Below are 20,538 nucleotides of genomic sequence, written 5' to 3' on the forward strand. Positions count from 1 at the left end.
CAAACACTGAGGTTTGGACAAGGATTCCACTGAGATCCTGCATTCCTCGTCTGTCGTTCACAACCTCAGTCACTGAGTTCATTCAAAACATTGATAGATTGGTGGATATTAATGGAATTAAAGGACTTGGAATGAGTGCAGGAAGCTGGCACCGAGGGAGACGGCAGGGGTGGTGTAAATGGTTGCACCAGCTCCAGAGATGTGGGTCTGATCCCGATCTCCGGTTCCGTCTGTGCGGAGTTTGCAGATTCCCTCTGTGACAGCGTGGGTTTCCTCCAGGTGCGCTGGTTTCCTCTCACATCCCAAAGAAGTGTGTGTTGAATTGACTGCTGTAAGTTGTCCCTAATGTTGGGGTAAAATCTGGGGGGAGTTGATGTGAAGGAATGTGGGGAGAAGAAAAATGGGAGCAGCAGAGGTTTAGTATAAATGGGAGCTTGATGGACGGCACAGACGTGATGAGCTGTGGGGCCCGTTTCTACGCTGTGTGACTCTGTAACATCAGCTGTGATCTTGATGAATTGGGCATCAGGTTTGAATGGCTGAATGGTTTGTTCCTGCTACTAATTTGTATGCATTGTACACCTGATCAAGTGTTTTCTTAGATCGAGCACAGATATAAAGCAAGGAAATGTCAGGGATTTAATTGAACTGAAGCTGAATTGTGAGTCTGCAGCGCCGTGGTGGCAGTGACTGAGTCATATGGAAATTAAAGAGTTTTAACTTCCTACGTCAGCTCCCATGGTATCCACCCCTGCAGCTGACTGGGGCAGAGGAAAGGGTTTGAGGGCCCTTGTGTTTTGGACGGGTGCACCATATCCTCCAACTCTGCTGAGTCACCGCACTTCACTTCACTTCCTGACCTCCCTGTGGCAGAGCCATGCCAACCATGGGTTGCACAACACCCACCTGCACCGGCAATGTCAGGCAGCAGGTGGACTGTGCAGGTAGAACCGGGAAGGAGGCAGCTGAATCACTGGGAGAGGGAGAGAGAGAGGGAAGGAGAGGGGGAGAGGGAGGGAGGGAGGATGGGAGGGAGGAAGGAAGAGAGAGAGAGATGGCAAGAGTGGAGGATGGGGGAAATAGAGGGATAGAAGATGAGTGAGTAGAAAAGAGAGATGGAATGAAACAAAAGGGTATATAAAGAGAGAGGGCAGAGTAGGGAAAGAGGGGAGGAAAGAGCAGGGTGGATGGACAGCGGGAGATGAGGAAGAAGGGGAGATAGAAGGGATAGGAAAGGAGGTACAAAAGAGGGAATTACAAGAGGGTTTAAGGAAGAGGGGCAAAGGAATATTAGAGGGGGTAAGGCAAGGAACAGAGGGAGGGTAGGAAAGGGGAAGTGACAGGAAAGGGGCAAGAGAGGGGACGGGGGGAAAGAGAGAGTTCTGGAGAGATAGTAAGGGCGGAGGGAGGGAATGATACAGAGAAGAAAGGAAAAGCATTAAAGTGGAGAGACTGAGATAAGGGAGAGGGAGAGAAGAGAGGGACACAGGGAAGAGGGAAAGGTGAAAAGGAGAAAATGAGAAAGCAAAGAAATGAGTGTGTGTGTGAGAGAGAGAGAGAGAGTCATGATGATAAGCGAATGGAAAGAGGGATGGAGAGAGTGATAGGGATAAAAAAGGAAATGAAGGGGCAGAAAGGGAGTGGAACGGAAAGCCAAAGGTGGAATGGGGAAAGAGCACAGGCAATTCATGCAGATATGTTCCTTTTCACCCAGAGTTTGTGCTCGTGGGTCTAAATTCTCCTAATACAGTATTTCATTCATGGAATATTGTAGAATAAATACTGTTTTTAAATGCTGTGAATGGTGCCCTTTAGTTGAGGTTGTGCCAGTGCAGCATCCCCAGACAGTATGCGTAATTACTGACCGATTTAACTGTAAACACATCATTCTTTACAACCCCTCCGATGACAGCCCCAATGTTGACGTTTTGCTGCCCTGCTGAATCTCAGTGCTGTGCGCGGGCAATGCTGGCGAACCGGTCGATTGTCGGATAATCCCTCGGAGGGGCCCCGCAGCTATTTCTGTGCATGGATGTGCATCATCAGTGGGTATTTTCTCTGCTGATAAACTTGCATCAGTAGACTCTCCTCGCAGAACATTCCCCAGTTAGTGCTTGGCCCTTGATTGACGGTAGCCAGCCCAGAGCAGTGCACCTTCAAATAAGTGACCTCAGAGATCGGACAATGAAAGTTTCCAGGATGTTGTTGAATGATTAAAGATTAAAGTGGCCGCTGAGCCTGTAACACAGAGGTTGTCATTTTGCCGCTCCACAGAAAACGTCCAAGCCGTGGGTTTATAACAGGAGTCTCAGAAAGTGCTGCTATTCCACTGGACTGTAGAAACCGCCACTTTATGGACCCTTGAAGGTAACAGAATGGATTGATTTTCATGTTATTTTTTTGTGTGAGACCTATATACCTTTGTGCATTGGCAGTTCCACTTGTGTTAGTTTAAAATGTATCATTTAAAACAAATGTGTAACCTTCAAACTAATATATTTTGCCAACCTGTATTCCCGAGCTCACTGCGTGTTTTGTCGGCTCTGAGTAGATAAAAGCAGGATTGTAAATTGTGTCTGTAAATGTCGGTGTATTTTTACACATGCTGGTCTGATTCCATTGAACCCAGTGCTCACTTTCGTAAGCTGCATGGTACACGCTGTTTTGTGCTACTAAGGCAAAAAGGATATGCAATGTGCTATGTTTCCTGTGCTCTTGTTAACTGCACTAGAGTTGGTGAAAACATTTGTCGAATATATATTTTGTCAGAGGTGTTGAAATTCAGTGACGCTCATCTTTGATACAACTACAAGACTTGGTTGGTGGTCTGAAGCAGACTTCACATTGCATTGCATGCCCTTTACAACTCGTGCATCATGTAGTCACTGTCACTTGCTATACTCAGTTGCGATAAAACACCCCTTGCTGGCACGTCAATGCATTAGATTCTGAGGGAGTTTAACAGGGTAAATGTTGGGTGGATGTTGCCCCTTGTGGGACCAGAGGGCACAGTCTCATGATAATGGGGCATCAAATTAAAGCTGAAATGAGGAAGGATTTATTCTCTTAAATGGGCTGTGAGTCTTTGAAATGCCTTCTCCCACAAAGCAGTGTGGACCGAATGCTTGAATATGTTCAAAGCTTGAGGTAGATGGAGTTTTAATCAGTACAGTAATTCAGTACATCGCCATGATAGGGCAGGGAAGTGGTGCTGAATGGTAGAGCTGGAGTGAAGGGCTGAATGGCCTCCTGCTTCTGTTACTTGTGTTTTTTTATGTTCCGTCACTGGCTCTGATCCCTCACTGGCTATTTCCAGTCATCCAGGCCGATAATGGTTCATCAATATGTCCCGATGAGGAGAAGGTTTCTGCTACAGCCTGGTTCTGTCTTGTCCAGCTGTCCTCAGGGTCTGTGTGCAGTCATCCCCAGGGTTAATCTAGACATCGCAAAGGTCTGTGTCCAGTGATCCCAGGGTCAGTTTGGTCATTGCGGGATCAGTGATCCACGGGATCAGTGTCCAGTCACATTTGGGTCAGTGTCTGATCATCCCTATGATCAGCGTCCAGTCATCCTCAGGGTAAGTGCCTGGTCAACGCCAGGTTCAGCGCCCAGAGACACACATGGTCAGTCTGGCTATTCTAAGGGTCAGTGTCCATTGATCTCCAAGGTCAGCCTGGGCATTCCCAAGCTCAGTGTCTAATGAACCCCAAAGTCAGTTTGGTTACTCCCTGGTGTCCAATGATCCCCAGGGTCTGGGTCTAATGGTCCCCTGGGTCAGACTGGCTACCCTCAGCATCTGGGTCTAATCATCCCCATGGTCACTGTTGGGTCATTCCCAGGGTCAGTTTCCGAAGAACCCCAGGATCAGTCTGAACCTCAGGATCAGTCTCCAATGATCCCCAGGGCCAGTCTGAACCTCGGGGTCAGTGTCCGATGATCCCCAGGTTTGGGGTTCGTTATGTGATGGAGTTATTGACATGCAGCATTTATCAACTCTGGTGAAGGTGCTTCCACAATGCTATCTGTGAAGGGGTTTCCGGATTTAGACCCTGTGACATGAAGGACTGGTGACATATTTCCATTTTAGGACGGTGTGTGACTTGGAGGGGAAGCTGTGAGCGGTGGTGTTCCTGTGCAGTCGCTGGCTTTGTTCCAGAGATCCCAGCATCCCAAGTTTGGGAGGTGCTGGTGAATTAGCTTGGTCGAGCAACTGCAGTGCATTTTACAGATGGTACATAGGAGGGTCTCTGTGCATCCATGGTTCGAAGGAAGTGAATGGGTGGAGTGATGGATGAGATACCAACGTTACCAATACCATTTTGCATTCCATTTGTTTTACATTACCTATTTGCCCATGTCATCAATAATCCATTATGCCAATATAATCGTGGCCCATTTTTACCCCAGTCACTCCCTATTCTCCCCTCTCCCATCTGGCAGATGATACAAACGTGTGAAAGCACATATCACATCTCTCTCAGATTCAGGAACAGCTTCTTCCTTAAAGTTGTCAGATTACGAAACAGTCCTCCCATAAGACAGGGTGTAGTCCCAATGTCCCTAACTACCTCATTGGGAGCCATGCACTTTTTAATCTGATCTTACTCTGTAACTATAACACCATAACATTGTAAGACCCTCCAGAACAAGGGGTCACAGTTTAAGGATAAGGGGGAAATCTTTTAGGACCGAGATGAAGAAAACTTTTTTTTCACACAGAGAGTGGTGAATCTCTGGAATTCTCTGCCGCAGAAGGTAGTTGAGGCCTGTTCATTGGCTATATTTAAGAGGGAGTTAGATGTGGCCCTTGTGGCTAAAGGGATCAGGGGTTATGGAGAGAAGGCAGGAACAGGATACTGAGTTGGATGATCAGCCATGATCATATTGAATGGCGGTGCAGGCTCGAAGGGCCGAATGGCCTACTCCTGCACCTATTTTCTATGTTTCTATATTCTGCACTCTGGGATTTTTCTCTTTGCGCTATCTGCTGTACATATGTATCGGTAGATTGTAGTCGTGTGTGGTATGATTCGACTGATTAGCATGCATGCGAAACTCTTCCCTATATGTCAGTACAGAACAATAATAAACCAATAGAAATATCAATAATTATTGCAAAGATGGACCCAAAGTGCTGGAGTAACTCAGCGAGTCAGGCATCATCTCTGGAGAAAAAGAATAGGTGACGTTTCGGGTCGGAAATCTTCTTCAGACTGATAGATAGAGAGGCCAGAACAAAACGGGGCCAGTAACAGATGACCTCAGGAAGGGTGGAGTTCATAATGGCTCATTGTTAGTTGGGGAAGATGTGCCAACAACAGGGATACAAGGATGTGAACAGTAGAACTAGTAAGACAACTAGGTTGTGGGAGGGGAGGGGGAGAGAGAAAGGGGGTGGGGCAGGGGAAGAAATGTAAGAGTTACTGGAAATGAGAGAAATCAACGTTGATACCGTTGGGTTGTAAGCTGTTCAAATGAAATATGAGGTGGAGTTCCTCCAATTTGCGTGCGACCTTGATGGAGGAGGCCCAGCAATTATTGCATAGGTTCTTCTTTACCAAGGTGCCTTCACCAACCATGGAGCCTTGGCTTCAGTATACAAGGCAGTGTTACTGGTTGTAGGTTGGTTTCTGTTGCTCAAGTGCCACCATCTGCCGTGACCTGTGGCTATGAGTTATCCTCAATCCCCTCTCCAACTCCCCACGCACTCTTGCATTCACAGAGTGAAGGGGGCACTCAGCAACCGTTGAATTTTGTCAGCAATAGCTGGCAGTCAGAAAGCTCCTTGATGAGGGAAAGGAACTGAAGGGTTTCACAGAAGCATAATCAAATGTCACCACTTATTGGAATAAATTCAGGAATGGCACATGGCTATAATCGGTGGATGAAAATGATAGGGAGTGGTGTCATCTGAAGTTTACAGAGACCGGTGTCACAGATGGAAGAGGTTATTGAGATGTGGTCCATGAGTTTGAGATATAAGTACCAGTGTAAATGTCAATGCTGGAAGAGATTGTCCAGAAGAGAGGTGCAGGCGAGAGTGGAGATTACAGAGCAAGGGGATGGTGCAAGGACAAGGAGGTTGCAGAAATAGTGAGGGGTCTAAGGGCTGGAAGAGGTTAGAAAGGTGGGGACGGTGTCGTAGCTGACGGGATTACAGAGATAGTGAGATAGTAGGGATTGGAAAAGAATACAGAGATGGGGGCTGCAGGGGCTGGAGAAGGTTGATAGAGATAGGGAGGAGGGTGAGGACCGGTTGGGGGTTACAAAGTTCAGGAGGGGAGCTGGGCGGAGGTTTATAGAGAAGAGGAAAAATATAGAGGCTGGAGAGGTTTATAGGGAAATGGAGAGCTAAAGGAGGTTAGAGGGAATTCCGAGATTGGGGGAAGGTCCAGAGGCCAGAGTTTTATAGGGAGTAGTTTAGTGCTCATAGGGGGGCAGGGTGGGGGGGGGGGTGGGGGGGGGGGGGACAGGGTGGGGGGGGGGGAGGAGGCTAAAAGTGAGAGGGAAGAGTATAGAGAGTGGAATAGGGTTACAGAGATATGGAGAGGTCCAGGGGCTAGATTATGGGGGTTGCAGTGGAAGTATGGTGCAGGGGGCAGGGAGACAGGGAGAGATTCAGCAGTTGGAGGTGGTTATATAAATGATGGTGGCTGGTAGGTTTGAGGAGGGGTGGAGAAGGAAGTTGGGAGAGGAGCTAATTCATCAATTCACCTTGGCTGTGGTCATTATATTGCCCTGAGAGGCATCATTGAGAAAAAGTGGCTGAAAGACTGGCAATGAGTGTGTGCGCACCAGTGATAAGTGAACGTGGGCAACTGAACTGATGCCCACCAAAGCCCCTGCCCCCTGTGATCTGAACGATTTAACAAGCTGGTAATGTTGCAGCTGTGTGTGAGTGAGTCAGGCCCTTGAGCTGAACAGTTCATCCTTCCGCAGTGTGACATTAAGTGCCATCATCTTGAGATGCATTTTGTACTTGTTGAAAATTCCACTGCACTGTCGAGAGTGCTGCATTTTGCTGGTAAATTGTGGCTTCTTCTCTCGGGATAGATCCTACGTAACAGGGTTCTCACTTAACTTTGTTTCCCCTGTTGCCAGCCGGGCAACCGTGGCAGCTTTTTACGTTGCCAAACGACAGTTTAGGTGGTCATTTAAGACCGTTTGCATGACACGTGCGATAATGTGCTCGGACGAAGTGCGCAGTTACCCGTCGGAATTATGCTCAATGAAGCATTCACATATTATTTCTGCTTCAAATAAAGTCACAAACTAAACAGAAGGCAATCGGAGCGGAATGGATGGATTGAGGCAGGTGAATTAGTACGTGTTGGTTGGAGTATGTAAAATTGTGATGGGAAAGCACGGGGGATGCCAGTGGTGTTAAATGGGGGGGGGATCAGTACAGGATGAATGTGAGGGATCAGTACAGGATGAATGGGCGGATCAGTACAGTATGAATGGGAGTAGACAAAAGTGCTGGCGAAACTCAGCGGGTGAGGCAGCATCTATGGAGCGAAGGAAATAGGCAATGTTTCAGGTCAGACCCTTCTTCAGACTGTTCCCCCATTCTTCTCGAATGGGGGGATCAGTACAGGATGGATGGGGGGTGGATCAGCGCAGGATGAATGGGGGGATCTGTACAGGATGAATGGGGGGTGGGGGGTCAGTACAGTGTGGATCTGACGGTCTGTGCAGGATGAATGGGAGATCATTACAGGATAAATGAGGGGATCATTACAGGATGAATGGTGGGGATCAGTACAGGATGAATGGTTGGGATTAGTAAAAGATGAATGCGGGATCGGTATAGGATGAATGGGAGATCAGTATAGAATGAATGGGGAATTGGTACAGGACGAATGAATGGGGAATTGGTACAGGATGAATGAGGGGATCGGTACAGGATGAATGGGGGGATCAGTAAAAGATGAATGGTGAGCACTACAGGATGGATGGGGAGATCGGTGCAGGGTAAATGGAGGGTGGGTCAGTACAGGATGAATGGGAGGACCAGTGCATGATGAATGGAGGAGAAGTGCAGGATGGATGTGAAGGGGGTGAAGTACAGGATGAATTGGGGGACCAGTGTAGGATGAATGGGGAGTGGCAGGATAATCAATGCGAGGTGGATGGGGTGATCAGCGCAGGATGAATAGATGGGGAATGGGGCGGGGAGCACAGGGGATGTCAGTGATGACTGAATAGAGTCGGGAATAGGGATCAGTGTGGGATGGAGAGGAGGGGTCTCAGGATAGGGGGGGGGGGGGGTGGAGGGGGGCGTACAAGAGAGAGAGAGAGAGAGGGGAGGTGGTGAGGAAGGAAGGTCAGAAGCTCCTCGGACAACATGGCGGCTGCCTTGGCCATCCCTGTCCACCGCCAAGTGCCGCCGCCAAAGGGGGAGGCGGTTGGGATCTCCTCGCCACCGTCTCCCCTCCTTCACCAGCCAACAGCAAGGTGCATGGCCGAGCGGTGAAGCTCAAAGATTCTATAGCTATAGGAACTTTGGTGCAGCTGCTTCAGACAGTGGAAGGAGGTTCAAGGTGAAGGCGAAAAGATTTAATAGGAATCTGAGGGGTAACTTTTTCATACAAAGGGTGGTGGGTGTATGGAACAAACTGCCAGATGAGGTTGTTTAGGCTGGGACTCTCCCAACGTTTAAGAAACAGTTGGACAGGTACATGGATAGCACAGGTTTGGAAGGATATGGATCAAGCGCAGGTGGGTGGGACTAGTATAGCTGGGACATTGTTGGCCGGGGTGGGCAAGTTGGGCTGAAGGGTCTGTTTCCACACTGTATCAGTTTAGGAAAATGTTGTTTTCCATGCTGCCCTGCCCGTAGTTTGTGATCGGATTATCTCCCATTGCTAATTTGTGGGATCTTGCTGTGTACGACGGCGTCCCTTGGATTTTCCACACTGCAGCAGGAAATACACATCGCAGACTTCCACTTTGGCCAGGACGTCCCGAGATGGTATGACAGTCCCAACAAAGGTACAGGTGGCCACTTTCAGTACGAATGAAGATTTGTAGTTCAGATAGAAGTGGCATAATCTATGTGTCAAAAACCAAAGAGTTCCACCCACAATCTGTCTGCCTGTGTCACGACAGAGCTATTTCTGTGCAGTGTCACGTATGAGGTTGGTCTTTAGAATGAATCTAGATCTGTTTACAGTGTAATCTTGCTGCAATTTTTCCTTCTACTATCAATGTGTACATGCTACAGCACGGAAACAGCCACTTCAACCCACGGAATACATGCTGCCATCACCCATCTATGCACATTTGATTCTCTGCATATTCTCACCAACTCTTTCCCCCTCCCCCAGTTCTACTGCTGTATGTCACTAAGTAACCGACCAAAGTACACCTCTTTGGGATGTGGGAGGAAACCGGAGTACCCGGAGGGAATCCATAAGGGGCAGGAGTAGAATTAGGCCATTTGGCCCATCAAGTGTACTCCCCCATTGAATCATGACTGATCTATCTCTCCCATTTAACCCCATTCTCCTGCCTTCTCTCCATACCCTCTGATACCTGGACTACAAAGAGTAGGGATTAACGGGTCCCTTTCAGAATGGCAGGCAGTGACTAGTGGGGTACCGCAAGGCTCGGTGCTGGGACCGCAGCTATTTACAATATACATCAATGATTTGGATGAAGGGATTCAAAGTAACATTAGCAAATTTGCAAATGACACAAAGCTGGGTGGCAGTGTGAACTGTGAGGAGGATGCTATGAGAATGCAGGGTGACTTGGACAGGTTGGGGGAGTGGGCAGATGCATGGCAGATGAAGTTATAGCGGATAAATGTGAGGTTATTCACTTTGGTGGCAAAAACAGGAAGGCAGATTACTATCTAAATGGTGTCTAGTTGGGAAAAGGGGAAGTACAACGGAATCTGGGGGTCCTTGTACATCAGTCTATGAAAGTAAGCATGCAGGTACAGCAGGCACTGAAGAAAGCGAATGGCATGTTGGCCTTTCTAATAAGAGGAATCAAATATAGGAGCAAAGAGATCCTTCTGCAGATGTACAGAGCCCTGGTGAGACCACACCTGGAGTATTGTGTGCAGTTTTGGTCCCCTAATTTGAGGAAGGACATTCTTGCTATTGAGGGAGTGCAGCGTAGGTTTACAAGGATAATTCCGGGGATGGCGGGACTGTCATATGCTGAGAGAATAGAGCAGCTGGGCTTGTACACTTTGGAGCTTAGAAGGATGAGAGGGTATCTCATTGAAACATAAAAGACTGTTAAGGGCTTGGACACACTAGAGGCAGGAAACATGTTCCCGATGTTGGGGGATTCCAGAGTCAGGGGCCACAGTTTAAGAATAAGGAGTAAGCCATTTAGAACGGAGATGAGGAAACACTTTTTCTCACAGAGAGTGGTGAGTCTGGGGAATTCTCTGCCTCAGAGGGCATTGGAGGCAGATTCTCTGGATGCTTTCAAGAGAGAGCTAGATAGGGTTCTTAAAGATAGCGGAGTCAGGGAATATGGGGAGAAGGCAGGATCGGGGTACTGATTGGGGATGATCAGCCATGATCACATTGAATGGCGGTGCTGGCTCGAAGGGCTACTCCTGCACCTATTGTCTATTGTCTAATCAAAAATCTATCAATCTCGGACTTAAAAATATCCACTGACTTGGCCTCTACAGCCTACAGTATTGAAGCTGGGTCTCTGGGTCTGCGAGGCAGCAGTTCTACCCGCTGCACCACTTTGTTTTTTCATGTAAAAACTTGGAACCTTCAATCCCTAATGGGATTCATTTGATCCACAGCTCGTTGAAGAGTTTCTGAGATGGATGAGAGGATACCTTCTTCACACAGTACTGTGCATGCTGCAGGTTTCTGGCAAATTGGGTTTTCTTGCCTTGAATGGCGAAGGGTCATGACCTCAAGCCCGATGATGAAATAGGGTAGTTGCACAGGCTAGTGTGTTGGAGTGTGGGTGGGGTGTTGAGATGGGACGGGGCAGGGCAAGGGTCAAGTTATATCAGAACTTGCCATCTGAAGTTGTACAATTCAATTTCTGCTAATGGTGAAGGCACAGGCATTTTGTAAAAAGAGAGTAACGTGGCAAGGTATGAAACGAGAGCAGGAATGAGACTGAGAGCCACATGAATCTGTTCGCCAGTAAATAAGGCTGACCCAATCATGGGTCGTCAATGTGCGGCACGGTGGCGCAGTGGTAGAGTTTCTGCCTTACAGTGCCAGAGTCCCGGGTTCGACCCTGACTACGGGTGCTTGACTGTATGGAGTTTGTACATTCTCCCCGTGATCTGCGTGGGTTTTCTCTGGGATCTCCGGTTTCCCCGCACACTTGAAGACGTACAGGTTTGTAGGTTAATTGGCTTGTTATAATTGTAAATTGTAAATTGTCCCTAATGTTTGTAGGATGGTGTTAGTGTGCGGGGATCGATGGTCGGTGTGGATTCGGTGAGCCGCACTGTATCTCTGAATTAAACTAATCACTTTCCTGTTTTTTGTTTTGACAATGATCAGCGTCCACTGTATTGGAATCCAACTTTTCGAAAATAAATTATTCCTCCTCATCTTCAAGCCAACCACGTATTTTCACTGAAAGTTGCTGAGTTTGAGCTCCCTCTATGAGGGGAAACCATACTAATAGCATATCCACCATCAAGCCTTCTTGTGCTTCAGTTAGATCACTAATTATTTTAAATTCCAATGTGCACAGGTCCAATTTTCTTAATATTTCCTCATTCCTGGTGCCCAATTGGAATTTAAGAATTTTCCAATATCTCATTGCACGTAGCAAACAGGGGCTTGGCCCAAATAACAATGGGTGGAATCATTAGTCATGACAGCTTAAGAATGGGTGGCACATTGACACATTGGTAGAACTGCTGCCTCACAGCTCCAGCTACCCAGGTTCAATCCTGACCCCCGGCGCTGGCTGTGTGGAGTTTGCCCTCTCTCCCTTTGACCACGTGAGTTACATCCAGGTGCTCCGGTTCCCTCCCACATCAGACATCTAGATTGGTGTGTTCATAGAGTCATAAAATCACACAGCAGGCCCTTCAGCTCAACATGTCTACACCGACCAACATGTCTCATCTACACTAGTCTACACTACACTTGAAGGGGGAAGACACCTTTTCTGTAAAATCGCTTCTGTCTTGTCTTGATGACATTAAGTCCTGGTTGGCCCTAAACTTTCTTGGATTTAATGAAAAGAAGACAGAGGTGATTTTATTTGATCCCAATGGCTGCCGTGAACCTCCATTTGTTGATTTAGGTCCATTGTCAAGGTACGTGAAGCCAACAGTTGTGAACCTGGGTTTTAGGATGGACAGTGACTTTAAATTAGATCGCCAAATATGCGCAGTGGTTAAGTCCAGCTTCTTTCACCTAAGGAAGCTGGCGAAGGTGAAGCCCATTCTCGAGCAGCAGCATTTTGAGACAGTAATCCATGCCTTTATTACATCTAGGCTGGATTACTGTAACGCGCTCTATTTTGGTGTTGCTCGTTCTTCACTGGCTCGTCTCCAGTTGGTTCAGAATGCTGCTGCTCGCCTTTTAACAGGGACTCGAAAGAGGGAGCACATATCGCCAATTCTGGTCTCCCTACACTGGCTCCTGGTGCACTTTCGAGTTCATTTTAAGATACTGTTATTTGTTTTTAAATCTCTGAATGGGCTCGCCCCGCCTTACCTCTCTGAGCTGCTCCACCCATACGCTCCTGCCCGGTCCCTCAGGTCAGCTGGTCAGCTGCTCCTGGAGGTACCGAGGTCTAGTCGGAGGCTCAGAGGGGATAGAGCCTTCTCTGTTGCTGCTCCGGCACTCTGGAACACCCTGCCGTTGCACATCAGACAGGCCCCCTCACTGTCCATCTTCAAATCCAGTGTTAAAACACATTTGTACTCCCTGGCTTTTGACCATGCCTGAGGCTTTGCTTCTGTTTGTGGTGTTTTTGATGTTTCTTTATTTTACATGTCTTTTCCTACTATTTCTTTTGATTGTTATTTTTGGTGTGTATTAACTTTTTTATCAATGATTAGTGATGTACAGCACTTTGTTGCAGCTATGTTTGTTTTTAAAGTGCTCTATAAATCAAATTATTATTATTATTATTATTAGTCCCATCTTCCAGCATTTGGCCCATATCCGTTCAAACCTATCCTATCCCTGTACCCGTCTGTTTGTTTATTAAACGTTGCGATAGGCCCTGCCTCAACTACCTCCTCTGGCATCTCATTCCATACACCCACCACACTTTGCGTGAAAAAGTTACCTCTAAGATTCCTAACAAATCTTTCCCCTTTAAACCTATGTCTCTGGTGCTTGATTCCCCTACTGTGGGCAAGAGACTCTCTGCTTCCACCCAATCTATTCCTTTCATGAATTTATATACCTCTATAAGCCTCCCTCATTCTCCTGCACTGCAAGGAATGGAGTCCTGCTCAACCTCTCCCTAAAGTTCAGACCCTCGAGTTCTGACAACATACTCGTAAATCTTCTCTGTACCTTTTCCAACTTGACAATATCCCACCGGCATGAACATTGATTTCTCCAATTTCCGGTAGCCCTTGCTGTCTCCTCCCCTTCTCAGCCCTCTGGCTCCTCCTCTCCCTCCCTTTTCTTCTACCCGCCCCCCCCCCCCCCCCCCCACATCAGTCTGAAGAAGGGGTTCGGCCCGAAAGGTTACCTATTTCCTTCGCTCCATAGATGTTGCCGCACCCGTTGAATTTCTCCAGCACTTTTGTCTACCTTTGACATTATCTTTCTTGTAACATGGTGCCCAGAACTGAACACAATACTCTAAAGGTGACCTCACTAATGTCTTGTATAACTGCACCTTGCAAAATGGAGGGAGGGGGGAAGGAGGAGAAGATAGAACAAAGGAGGACCTGGCGTGGAATACTTTATAACTTTGTTGGTGCGCTTTATGTGGCGACTTTTTGCATACTTTTGGTATGCGAAACAAAAAACTTCACTGTGACTTAGTATTCATTATTTATTCATTCATTCAACATGACCTCCCAGCTTCTATACTCAATTAATTGCCCCTCATGTACAGGTGAGTAGTAAAATTGTGAGAGCTTTAACATAGAAGCTAGAACAGTACAGCACAGGAACAGGTCATGTATATACAGCCAGCTGATGACTCAATAAATAACGTGTTTATTAAGTCATCAGCTCTGCCCAGTAAGGGTGTGGAATGAGTTTACTAGTCTTCAATCAATTTCACTTCCCTGTCCTGAGGGAGAGAATGAATGGCCTTTTATGTCAGACATTTTCAGAGTTTGAGGAACCCCTAGTGTACTTGCAGCCAGTGAGTTGTTTTCTGAGTCATAAGTCATACAGCACAGGAACAGGACTTTCAACCCATGCCGATCAAGATGGCTGTTGGAAGGGAGAGTGTACGCTGGCGCGGTTTGGCTGCCGCTGCTCTCTCTTCACATTGTGTTTTTGATTTTTTGTCTTTGGATCGAATTCTGTCTTTAATTTGTGTATTGGTGATGTCTTTATTATTTATTTTATTCCGATTATATGTTTTTTTACTCTTGGTAATTTATGTAAGGTGTCCTTGAGACTTTTAAAAGGCGCCCACAAATAAAATGTATTATGTATTATTATTATTATTATGTGTCTTTTTACAATACTGCACACAAAAATGTGACAAAGGGGTTCAAATTTCAAATTCCTTCAAAAAAGTTGACAAGCACTTTATTGGGTTCATGACTAATATAGTATCAACAAAAAATATGAAAAGATAGCACATTGATGGCAAGTTTCTGAAAATGGCATACACAAATACATTTTGTGTAACGGTTGTCGCATGGTGTCCACCAGTGACCTGGTTGGCACAGTAAGTGCATGTATTTCTTATTCCTTTTTATGTTTACGAATACCACATGGAACAATAAAATTGCAAACACCATTTCCACTTCATTCACCTGATCATGTAGTAGAATATTGTATCCATCTGAGTGGACACCGCAACGCATGTTACACATCATACACACAAACGTACGTTGTGGTGGACACTAAAAGGTTTGGTGTCCCAGAAAACGAACGTTACATTATTAGCGAAAACCAAACATTTTCACTAATGTGATCTAAACGGCACATTACCTTATGGATTTGAGCTACCGATGGCCGATGATTTGTCAGAACGTTTGATTTGGACTGATTTTTTTTTAGTAAGTAAAATGTTTCCGTAACGGTTGTTGCGGAGTTTCCCTAAGTTGACATGAAGGAATGAAGTTAGCGACTTGGTCCATACAAAAGGTAAATAAGAGACAGTGCGTTGCCAAATTGAAGATTGGCTCAGTTTCTTAGTTTTGATGACCAATTTATGTCCAAAAAATATTTGTAATTGATTTTAAAAAGTCGGAAAATATATCATAAACGGTCGTTGCGTTTTTGACACCACGATGTTTTTGATATATTAAATTGGAAAATAAGAAAAAATAATTAACTCGCTCAAAAATCACTACAACCATAGGAAACCTCATTGTGTTTTTGATAAAGCATTAGAGGTTTGGAGTCTCCGTGATTTAACTTATGGAGGTACTGACCCGATAACGGTCATTGTGACAATGGACACCAAGCACAGCGACCGTTACAGGATCTTTACTGTACTGTATTATCTTTATGTTACTGTATTTTTCTCTTGGTATTGATGAAGATATTTCCCGATATCATTATCAAAACGTATATGCATGAGGGACCAAATGAAGTATATTTATGAATTAAATATTCATGACTAAATGTGGCAGCGTTTTTAATGTCACATTTTTGGTATCCAAATTGGTGGTAAAACAATGAAGATTTGTCTGTCATGAAAAAGGTTTTTGACTTTCGGTCTTGGAAATTGCCTAGCTTTTATCTGTTATTTATAATGTTTTACATGATGGGTAGATTTTTGGTAACAACAGTGTATTGGTGTAAAAAAGCTGAATAATAATCATGTTCCTCAAAATCTCTCCAGTATTGTAAAAAGACACTTCTATACTAATCCCATTTATCAGCATTTACTGTGTAGCCCTCAATGACTCATTGATTTAAGTCTGCATCAAGGAATTGAGGGAAATGAGTGGTGATGTGTCAGACCATATCTGAATTACAAAAGGGGTGGTGCGAACAGTCTTAAAGAATATTAAGGGGGATAAATCCCCAGGGTCTGACCAAGCAAATCCTTGGGCATTGAGGGAAGTTCGGGAAGAAATTTGCTGGAGTTCTGTCAGAGGTATTTGCGTCATCTGGGCAGCAAGGTGGCGCAGCAGTAGAGTTGCTGCCATACAAGGCTTGCAGTACTGGAGATCTGGGTTTGATCCGGACTACGGGTGACCGTATAGGTTTTCTCCGAGATCTTCGTTTTCCTTCCCCATTCCAAAGATGTACAGGTATGTAGGTAAATTGGTTTGGTGTATCTGTAAATTGGTCCTAGTGTGTGTAGGATAGTGTTAATATGCAGGGTTTGCTGGTCGGCGCGGACTTGACTGTTTTCATGCTGTATCTCTAAACTAAACTAAAACTAAATCTTTAGCCATACGAAAGGTACCGGAAGTCTGGAATGTGTCAAATGTTCTACCTTTTATAAGTAGGGCTGCAAGGACAAGCCAGGGAACATCAGATTGGTGAGCCTGACGAGTCTGTGATTGCTAAATTACTGGAGTGGATTCTGAAGGACAGGATCTACCAGCATGTAGACAACAAGGGCTGACAAAGGTTGGTCAACATGGGAAAGCATACCTCTCAAATTTGGAAGAATTCATCAAGAGGAGCAATGAGGACAGGACATAGACACAAAATGCTGGAGTAATTCAGTGGGTCAGGCAGCATCTCCGGAGAAAAGGAATAGGTGATGTTTCGGGTCGAGACCCTTCATCTGGCGGGTGATGAAGGGTCTCGACCCGAAACATCACCTATTCCTTTTCTCCGGAGATGCTGCCTGACCCACTGAGTTACTCCAGCATTTTGTGTGTATCTTTGGTGTAAACTCGCATCTGCAGTTCCTTTTTACACATTGACAATGGACATTGTCTACATGGAGTTCATCAAGGTCTTTCTCATGGTCCAGGATAGTAGGTTAGTGGGAGAGATCACATGGAATCCAGGGTGAACAAGGCAACTGGATTCAAAATTATTTAGCGGTAGGAGTCAGATGGTGGGCATGGACGGTTGTTTTTCAGATTGGAGGACATTGACCAGTGGTGTGTCACAGTCATCTGTGTTGGGTCCACCGTTGTTTGTTATTAGTGTTAACAATTTGGATGACTACAAAAGCAGTTAATGTAGCTAGTAAATTTGCAGATGAGGCTCTATAAGGCACTGGTCAGGCTGCATTTGGAGTTTTGTGAGCAATTTGCACAACATACCTGAGGAAGGATGTGCTGGCTCTGGAGATGATCTAGAGGAGGTTTACAAGAATGATCCCAGGAATTAGTGGATTGATCCTAGGAATGAATGGGTTAACATATGATGAGCGTTTGACTGCATTGGGCCTATACTCGCTGAAGTTTAGAAGAATGAGGGGGGACCTCATTGAAATTTACCAAATAGTGAAAGGCTTGGATAGAGTGGATGTGGAGAGGATGTTTCCACTAGTGGGAGAGTCTCGGACTAGAGGTCATAGCCTCAGAATTAAAGGACGTTTCTTTAAGAAAGAAATGAGGAGGAATTTCTTTAGTCAGAGGGTGGTGAATCTGTAGAATTCTTTGCCACAGTAGGATTTAGAGGCCATCAATGGAAATTATTAAGGCAAAGATAGATAGATTATCGATTAGTATAGGTGTCAAGGGTTATGGGGAGAAGGCAGGAGAATGGGGTTACGAGGGAGAGATAGATCAGCCATGATTGAATAGCGGAGTAGACTTGATGGGCCAAATGGCCTAATTCTGCTCCTATCACTTACATCCTTAAGACCTATGACTGAAGTTGGTAGTATAGTGGACAGTGAAGAAGGCTATCTAAGTTTACAAATGGATCTGGTCACCTCGGGACATGGGCCAAGGAATGGCAGATGGAATTTAAGTCTGGCAAGTGAGAGGTGTGGCATTTTCATAAGTCAACCAGGTCAGGACTTACAATGTAAATGGTTGGGCCCTGCAGAGTGCTGTCGAGCAGTGAGGCCTGGGGATACGTGTACACTGTTCCCTGAAAGTGGTAACACAAGTCGAAAAGGTGATAAAGGGGGCATTTGGTATGCTTATCTTCATTGGCAAGGATACTGAGTACGTGAGCTGAGGTGTCATACTCCAGCTGTAGAAGACGTTGGTGAGATATTTTGAGTAATGTGTGCAACTAGAAAGGATGCAGAAAAAGATGCACCAGGATGTTACCAAGTCTTGAGAGCTTGAGTTGTATGGATGACTGGATTTTCTTTTCCTTGGAACATTGGAGGCTGAGGCGTGATCTTATAAAGGTATAGAAAATCATGAGAGACATAGATGAGGTGAATGGTCACCGTCATCTTCTCAGGATAGTGCAGTCCAGAACTACAGGGACTATCCAACCAGACGAGGGCCCATCATCCGGGAACTCTTACCTCTGCATCATCTCTGCCTTCGGAGGGCATGAAGGGAAAACCAAAGCAGCTGTAATGTGTTGTTTTATTCAGGAACATGTGAGTGCACTAAAACCCCTCAATGCATTTCACAGGACGAATCATCTTCGATATAGATCACTCTGGTTGCATAGGACTGGTAGAAATGTGACAAATTGCTGTTTCCTCCTAACAGCGCATGCCCCTCTTTTATCCAGCCTCTTATATCATCGTTGGTGAAACCAGTTCAGACCAGGCAATTTGGTGTCCCCACTGATTCAGACATCAAGAGCATGGCCAGCAGTACAAGCTGAGACAAGTAGAACTTTGTGATCCTGCTCAGCCTCATTCTATGCAAGAATCTTTCCTTCAGTATCCTACATAGGGAATGTAACATGGCAGCAGACATACTGCATGCACGCATGGGTTTATACAGTTAGTGATGCACATTCAGACGCATGCAGATACAATGCACAGACACCACCTAAGTGTTGCATCAAAACTATATTCTTTGTATATTATTGCGACCTGCAACCACCAGGTTGAAGTTGCAGTGGAAGAACTTATTTCAACACAAGTGTTATGGTTTTTTCCCAACTTTCTCTGACCTCGAGTTAATCCTGCCTGAAAAGAATTCACCTCGATTCGCACTAGTGGATTTTATTTAGTTGAGATGAAATGTTTTGTTGCTATTCCATAGCACCTACTCTTCAAAGGTAGATATAATATCAGTTCTTGCCACTGGAAGGCGTAATCCCACCCCAGGGCCCAAGCACTTATGCGGGACGAAGGAAGCACTGCGAACTTTCAGGTGAGACCTTAAATCAAGGCACGATCTGACCTCTCAGATAAATGTGAAGGGTGGCAGGCACTTCCTTAAAGGACAGCAAGGGACTTTTCCATGGAATGTCACACGGGTTGCTTACAAGGGTTCTGCCACTCTATGTTCTCCAGAGATGCTGCCTGATCCACTGAGTTACTCTTGTGCTTTGTGTCCTATTTTGCAAACCAGCATCTGCAGTTCCTTGTTTCGACATTCTATCATCAATGCATGTCTGCTCTTCCTTTCCACATCCGCAACTTTGCATTTGAGTACATGCTTACACTCGGAAAAGGAAGAAAGCGAGAGAGTTATGAGGCTTTGATATGTACTTCCATCAAATTTAAATCAGTTGTTAATTTACCATGATTAAGCAGCAGAGTGGCAGTTCCTTGAAAGCAACCCTTGCAAACTAGCAGCCAAAACTAGTGGCAGCCTTGGGATGCGGTCATGGGTTGACTAATGGTCACACTTGCTTATTAGGCATTACTTAATGCGTTACATACACAATGCCAATGCAAACCTGGGCTCGCAGGCTGATTACATTAAGTTGTGGCTCGAAGCACAAAACGGCAAATATCAAAAATACAATAATGAAGCATGAACATTTTCTTGAGGATTAATTGCTTTCAGGAAGAAAGTCCTCAGTGTTTCAAGAATACGCACATCGGCTCTTGCCATCTTCAACCTTTACTGGTGCAGACAGGTTTCACATTTAGCAGAGGCTCATTAAGCTCCTATAAAGCATAGAGGGAATATAATCTGTGGCTCCAGGTTATATTCAGCTTTACTCAGAAGATACTAAGGATACCTCTTCTGTTCACTCTTGCTATGTTCTTTCTTAGTTTAGTTTAGAGATCCAGGCCCACCGAGTCTGCACCGACCAGCGATCCCCACACATTAACATGATCCTACACACACTCGGAACAATTTACACTTATATACAAGCCAATTAACCTGCGAACCCGTACGTCTTTGGAGTGTGGGAGGAAACGGAAGATCTGAGAGAAAACCCACGCAGTCACGGGGAGAACGTACAAACAAGACAGTGCCCGTAGCCAGGATTGAACCCGGGTCTCTGGTGCTGCAAACTCTGTAAGGCAGCAAATCTACCACTGCACCACCATGCGGCCCTCTTGACTATGCTCTATTTTCCCCCATGGCTTTGAAGATGTGAACTGGGTTGAAATCTGTTCAGT

General features: G+C 45.6%; 1 protein-coding gene across 5 annotated transcripts in view; it reads left to right on the forward strand.

The window, feature by feature from the left end:
* hivep2a (HIVEP zinc finger 2a) overlaps positions 1 to 20,538 on the forward strand; it is a 242,161-nt gene that overhangs the window by 87,409 nt on the left and 134,214 nt on the right. For 4 of the 5 annotated variants that reach the window (XM_055639146.1, XM_055639149.1, XM_055639144.1 and 1 more), the window contains one exon: positions 2,275 to 2,367. The gene's annotated coding sequence lies outside the window, so the exon portion shown is untranslated. Of the gene's footprint in view, positions 1 to 1,569; positions 2,368 to 20,538 lie in introns of those variants that run through there. The other variant, XM_055639145.1, reaches the window with a different exon arrangement.

This window comes from Leucoraja erinacea, chromosome 8 (assembly GCF_028641065.1).
Source record: "Leucoraja erinacea ecotype New England chromosome 8, Leri_hhj_1, whole genome shotgun sequence".
Classification (NCBI taxonomy): domain Eukaryota; kingdom Metazoa; phylum Chordata; class Chondrichthyes; order Rajiformes; family Rajidae; genus Leucoraja; species Leucoraja erinaceus.